This window comes from Pectinophora gossypiella, unplaced genomic scaffold, assembly GCF_024362695.1.
Source record: "Pectinophora gossypiella unplaced genomic scaffold, ilPecGoss1.1 Pgos_67, whole genome shotgun sequence".
In the NCBI taxonomy this organism is placed as follows: Eukaryota; Metazoa; Arthropoda; class Insecta; order Lepidoptera; family Gelechiidae; genus Pectinophora; species Pectinophora gossypiella.
This window is the reverse complement of record NW_026063277.1, coordinates 186,663-194,073: the sequence shown is the minus strand read 5'-3', so window position 1 is coordinate 194,073 and position 7,411 is coordinate 186,663.

Genomic DNA, 7,411 nt, shown 5'->3' with positions numbered 1-7,411 from the left:
TGGGGGGATGTGGATTTGACCAAGATTTAAATATGTTTCGCGAAAGAAAAATTGCTCTAGGTTTTATAGTTTTGCCAGGCCGTAGGTGTCTCCCTGATGCGGAGCAGTTTTTCAAGATCGAGCAGTACTGAAATACTCAACATGACGATCCGATCACATCCCTACACAATCATTTTTACCCTCGAGGCATTTTCAGGAAAAACGAAAATTTTGTATGGCGGCCATCTTGTTTTTCCGCCATTTTGGTTTTTTTTCACCGGATTGGATTTGACCAAGATTTAAATATGTTTCGCGAAAGAAAAATTGCTCCAGTTTTATAGTTTTGCCAGCCGTAGGGTGCTCCCTGATGCGGAGCAGTTTTTCAAGATCAAGAAAAAATTTCCATAGTCAACGGGATGTTCCGATTACAACCCCATACACAGTTTTTACCAACGAGACATTTTCTGGAAAACAAATTTTTGTATGGCGGCCATCTTGTTTTTCCGCCATTTTGATTTTTATCACCCACGATAGAATTTGATTAAGATTTAAATAGGTTTTGCGAAAAAAACTTGATCCAGGTATAATAGTTACGCCAGACTGTAGGGTGTCTCCCGATGCGGAGCAGTTTTCCAAGATCTGGAAGTTTTCCCATACTCACCGGAAGATTTGGATCACATCCCCCATACATCATTTTGACCCCCCGACGCTCCTTCTGGAGAACAATTATGTCAGTGAGTGAGTGAGTCAGTCAGTCATCAGTCAGTGGGTTTGTAGCTATATAAGTATAATATAAAACTAGATGTCGCGTGTTCGCTCGCAGCAAGCTGCTCGCGTGTCTTGTTTTCCCGCCATTTTTTTACCGCGATAGAATTTTGACCAAGACTTGAATAGGTCTCGTGAAATCAAAAAAGTTCTAGGTGCTATAGTTTGCCAGCCGTAGGGTCTCCCTGATGCGGACAGTTTTCCAAGATGACGTTCCGATCATCAATTTTACACTCTGAACATTTCTGGAAAAACAAAAATTTGTATCGGCCACCTTGTTTTTTCGGCCATTTTTGTTTTTTTACACCGAGAATAAAATTTGACCAAGAATTAAATAGGTTTAGTGAAAACAAAAAAGGTCCAGATGCGATAGTTTCGCCAGGCCGTAGGGGTCGCCCTGATGCGGAGCATTTTCCAAGATGACGTTCCAATCATACCCCTATACATTAATTTTCACCTCTGAGACATTTTCTTGAAAAACAAAAATTTGTATGGCGCCATCTTTTTTTCCGCCATTTTGATTTTTTTTCGCCAGCGATTGGATTCGACCAAGATTAAATAGGTCTCGTGAAAAATAATCGTTCCAGGTGTGATACTTTTGCCAGGCCGTATGTCTCCCGATGCGGAGCAGTTTCTGAAGATCAAGAAGTATTTCCATACTCAACAAGACGTTCCGATTACAACCCCATACACAATTTGACCCCCGAGACATTTTCTGGAAAAACGAAAATTTTGTATGGCGGCCTTCTGTTTTTCCGCCATTTTGTTTTTTTTCACCGGGTTTGCATTTGACCAAGATTTAAATAGGTTTTCGTGAAAACAAAACTTCCAGGTGCGATAGTTTTGCCAGGCCGTAGGTGACCCCAGATGCGAGCAGTTTTCCAAGATGACTTTCCGATTACACCCCAATACATCATTTTACCTCTGAGACATTTTCTGGAAAAACAAAATTTTGTATGGCGGCCATCTGTTTTTCCGTCACTTTGATTTTTTTCACCGTGATTGAATTTTGACCAAGATTTAAATAGTATCGTGAAAACTAAAAAGTTCCACGTGCGATAGTTTCACCAGGCTGTAGGGTGTCTCCCTGATGCGGAGCAGCTTTCGAAGATCGAAAAGTATTTCCATACTCAACATGATGTTTCGATCACATTCCTTATACATCAATTTTACCTCTGAGACATTTTCTGGAAAAACTAAATTTTGTATGGCGGCCATCTTGTTTTTCCGCCATTTTGTTTTTTTTTTTCACCGGCGATTGGATTTGACCAGAATTTAAATAGGTTTCGTGAAAATAAAAAAGTTCCAGGTGCGATAGTTTTGCCAGGCCGTAGGGTGTCTGCCTGATGCGGAGCAGTTTTTGAAGGTCGGGAAGTATTTCCATACTCAATATGACATTTTGATCACATCCCTCTTACATCATATTCACCCCCGAGGCATTTTCGAGAAAAACGAAAATTTTGTATGGCGGCCATCTTGTTTTTCCGCCATTTTAAATTTTTTCAACGGCGATTGATTCGACCAAGATTTAAATAGGTTTCGTGAAAACCAAAAAGTTCCAGTGCGATGGTTTGGCCAGGCCGTAGGGTGTTTTCCTGATGCGGAGCAGACATCGGAAACCCAAACGTATTTTCATACTCGACATGACGTTTCGATCACATCCCTATACATTATTTTTTACCCCCGAGCATTTTCAGGAAAAACGAAAAATTTGTATGGCGGCCATCTTGTTTTTTCCGCCATTTTGATTTTTTTTCAACGGCGATAAAATTTGACCAAGATTAAATACATTGTGCGAAAAAAAAATTGATCCAGATGTGATAGTTTTGCCAGGCCGTAGGGTGTCTCCCTGATGCGAGCAGGTATTCAAGATCGAGAAGTATTTCCATACTCAACATGACATTTTGATCACATCCCTCATACATCATATTCACCCCCGAGACATTTTCCGGAAAAACAAAATTTTGTATGGCGGCCATCTTGCTTTTCCGCCATTTTGATTTTTTTTCACTCACGATAGAATTTGACCAAGATTTAAATAGGTTCTGTAAAAAAAATAATCGTTCCAGGTAAGATAGTTTTGCCAGCGGTAGGTGTCTCCCTGATGCGGAGCAGTTTTCCAGGATCTGGAAGTTTTCCCATACTCACCGGAAGGTCCCGATCACACCCCCCATACATCATTTCACCCCCCGACACTCCTTCTGGAGAACAACCCTGTCAGTGAGTCAGTGAGTGAGTCAGTGGGTTTGCAGCTATATATAATATAAAATATAAAATAACTAGATGGTGCTAAGTGCGCTCGCTGCTAAAGCAGCTTCGCGGGCGTTGTATGTGATTGACGTTTTCGTATAGTTTGTTTCGCATCACAGATTTGTAATAACTATAAGACAGACACAAAAAGAAATAAAAAAATGTGTAGGATATTGTTGGTTTATTTTTCAAAAATAAAATATAACATTATATCTCTCTCTCTCCCTTGCATTGTTCCCATATGGTGGTGGTCTTTTTTCCGAGTCTTTTCCTTCCACTTCGCTCTGTTGGATGTATCGTCTGCGGAAACATTGCAGGAACAAAGATCTCTTGATGACATCTGCTTCTTTGCCTTCTGTATCCTGTTAAAAATAAAATAATATTAATTTATTAAATAACGTATATTTAAATAATAACGTATAGATATAATATCCTTTTCTTAGTCGATAGCGATACGTTTTTGCCAAAGGGGTCGTGGTCGTCATGTAACGTACCTAGATTCTTGTCACTATTGATTGCTGGCTCTCACACTGCTGCATTCATTGAAGAAGCTACCGACATCAGGCTTGGTTGATATAATACTATTGTATAATAATCTCCTACGCAGTTTTTTGCCTTCTGCATTTCCTATAAATAAAATATATATTAAATATATATTATAAATTCTTTTCCTTGTCGATAGCGATACGTCTTTGCCAAAATAGTCGTGGTCGTCATGTAACGTACCTCGATATCTTGTAACTTTTGATTGCTGGCTGTCACACTGCTGCGTGCATTGAAGGACTTCAGGCTTGGTCGATTTTATTCTATTGCAATCATAATCTCCTACACAGTTTATTACACTCTGCATTTCCTGTGAATAAAATATATATTACATTTTTTTTTCCTTAGTCTATAGCGATACGTTTATGCCAAAGTGGTCGTGATCGTCATGTAACGTACCTCGACATCTTGTTACTTTGATTGCTGGCTGTCACACTGCTGCATTCTTTGAATGAGCGGCCAACATCAGGCTTGGTTTATATAATACTATTGTATTAATGATGATGTGGCTCGGGCGCAGCGGTTAACGCGCTCGGTCTGCGATTGTTGAAGTAAAGCAACTTCGCAAAGGCCGGTCATTGGATGGGTGACCACAAAAAAAAAGTTTTCATCTCGAGCTCCTCCGTGCTTCGGAAGGCACGTTAAGCCGTTGGTCCCGGCTGCATTAGCAGTCGTTAATAACCATCAATCCGCACTGGCCCGCGTGATGGTTTAAGGCCCGATCTCCCTATCCATCCATAGGGACGGCCCGTGCCCCAGCAGTGGGGACTTAATGGGCTGATGATGATGATGAATGATCTCCAACGCAGTTTTTGCCTTCTGCATTTCCTGTAAATAAAATATATAATTCAATATTATATGTAATTTATTTTCCTTAGTCGATAGCAATACGTTTTTGCCAAAATAGTTGTGGTCGTCATGTAACGTACCTCGATATCTTGTTACTTTTGATTGCTGGCTGTCACACTGCTGCATTCATTGAATGAGCGGCCAACATCAGGCTTGTTTATATAATACTATTGTATTAATGATCTCCTACGCAATTTTTTGCCTTCTGCATTCCTGTAAATAAAATATAAATTTATTTTCCTTAGTCGATAGCGATACGTTTTTGCCAAAATAGTCGTGGTCGTCATGAAACGTACCTCGATATCTTGTAACTTTTGATTGTTGGCTGTCACACTGCTGCATTCATTGAAGGGCTGCTGACTTCAGACTTGGTCGATTTAATTCTATTGCAATCATGAACTCCTACACAGTTTATTGCCATCTGCATTTCCTGTAAATAAAATATATATATATTTTTTTCCTTAGTCTATAGCGATACGTTTTGCCAAAATAGTCGTGGTCGTCATGAAACGTACCTCGATATCTTGTAACTTTTGATTGTTGGCTGTCACACTGCTGCATTCATGAAGGGCTGCTGACTTCAGACTTGGTCGATTTTATTCTATTGCAATCATGAACTCCTACACAGTTTATTGCCATCTGCATTTCCTGTAAATAAAATATATATTTTTTTTCCTTAGTCTATAGCGATAACGTTTTTGCCAAAATAGTCGTGGTCGTCATGAAACGTACCTCGATATCTTGTAACTTTTGATTGCTGCTGTCACACTGCTGCATTCATTGAAGGGCTGCTGACTTCAGGCTTGTCGATTTATTCTATTGCAATCATGAACTCCTACACAGTTTATTGCCATCTGCATTTCCTGTAAATAAAAATATATTATTTTTTTTCCTTAGTCTATAGCGATACGTTTTTGCCAAAGTGGTCGTGATCGTCATTAACGTACCTCGATATCTTGTTACTTTGATTGCTAGCTGTCACACTGCTGCATTCATTGAAATAGCGGCCAACATCAGGCTTTGTAGTACTATTGTATTAAAATCTCCAACGCAGTTTTTAGCATTGTGCATTTCCTGTTAAAAAAAAAAAAATGTTAATTTATATTTATTAACGTTATTTATAAATATATACATATATATATTAGGTGATTTCCAAACTACCCAGGAGGTACACCCAGTAGCTCGCTTTTTTTCATGTGGTTCCCCCGCTAATCGAGGCCGCATCCACCTACTTATATGAGAAGTAGGTTCTATCTAATGAGTTAGCAATAGTCATTCAATAAGCAGAGAAATGTGAAAGAAAAAGCAATTTTTAGCTAAGGAATTTAAAATAAAAAGCAATTTTCAGCAATTAGCATGCAATAAGCAAAGCAATACTCAGTAATTGTCAAACATAAGCGAGTTGTATAATTTAAAGATATTATTGACAATAACAAACACGTACCGAGTTTGTTAATACTTACATTGAGTTATCATCGCTAAGTTGACCAAATTATTAGTACAGGTTATCACATTCACTAAATGAAAATATGTGTTTTTATCAATTGTAACAATGCTTGCATGACCTAACCAACCGTTGGTGTTGTGGACGCCAATCTTCAAGAGACAAGTGGACGGGTGTGAGGAAAACTGGCAAGATGAACACGTCGGTGTGGTGCGACTGGTGCACGGGAGAGAATGGAGCTAGTTGGCAGATGGAATTAGCATCACTCTCTTTCAGTTAAGTTCCACTCAGATCAGTGGGTTGTCGCATGGATGAACATCGCATGGTTGGAGTAATTCGAGTAGAACTGTCCATGTTGTTCCCTTCATCGTAGCACTCAGTGGACTGGATCGATCAACAATAGTTACGTGAGTTGGCTGTCAAACCGATATGACGTGCCAGCCGAATCTAGCGACCAGTATGCAGGGATGGAGGTATCCTGTGGAGTAATCATATCACAAAGGTGAAAATGTCGATTGGGAGTGAAATGGAGGAGAAGGAGAGCTGCAGTCAGCGGTCACGATCTTGCTGTAGATAGACTACATGCTCAGTTTACGTGTAGTTGTAACTGTTCGAAGTTAATTGAAAACGATCGATATGCAAATTCCTGTTAAATGAATGAAACAAGTAAAAATGAACAGCAGGTATTTTTTCGGTATTTAAACGCTAAGACCGATGTTTGTTTATTGATTAGCAGTGGTATGATGAATTCTGGATACTGATGAATGCTAATAAGCTAAGTATTTAAAACTAAATCACATTCAGAAGCACTAAAAACACATTAAATTAAAGAACGAAATAATACCGTATGAATATTATTTAATATAATAATAAAGGATGGAAAGAAGAAATGACAAGAATGCAATTTAGCGTGACATGGCTCTAACCAGATCCACTGGAAAACATAAAACCATATAAAACCTTAAGTTTTAGTTTAGCTCATACACGATATTATGTTTTTTGAGGAACCGTCTCATGCGAAACAGTGTTCTATTGAAAAGTATTGTAAGAATAAATGCAAAAAACACCATTTAGCGTGACATAGCTCTAACCAGATCCACTGGAAAACATAAAACCATATAAAACCATAAGTTTTAGTTTAGCTCATACACGATATTATGTTTTTTGAGGAACCGTCTCATGCGAAACAGTGTTCTATTGAAAAGTATTGTAAGAAGAAATGCAGAGAACACCATTTAGCGTGACATGGCTCTATCCAGATCCACTGGAAAACATAAAACCATATAAAACCTAAGTTTTAGGTTAGCTCATACACGATATTATGTTTTTTGAGGACCCGTCTCATGCGAAACAGTGTTCTATTGAAAAGTATTGCAAGAAGAAATACAGAAAACACCATTTAGCGTGACATGGCTCTAACCAGATCCAATGGAAAACATAAAACCATTTAAAACCTAAGTTTTAGTTTAGCTCATACACGATATTATGTTTTTTGAGGAACCGTCTCATGCGAAACAGTGTTCTATTGAAAAGTATTGTAAGAAGAAATACAGAAAACACCATTTAGCGTGACATAGCTCT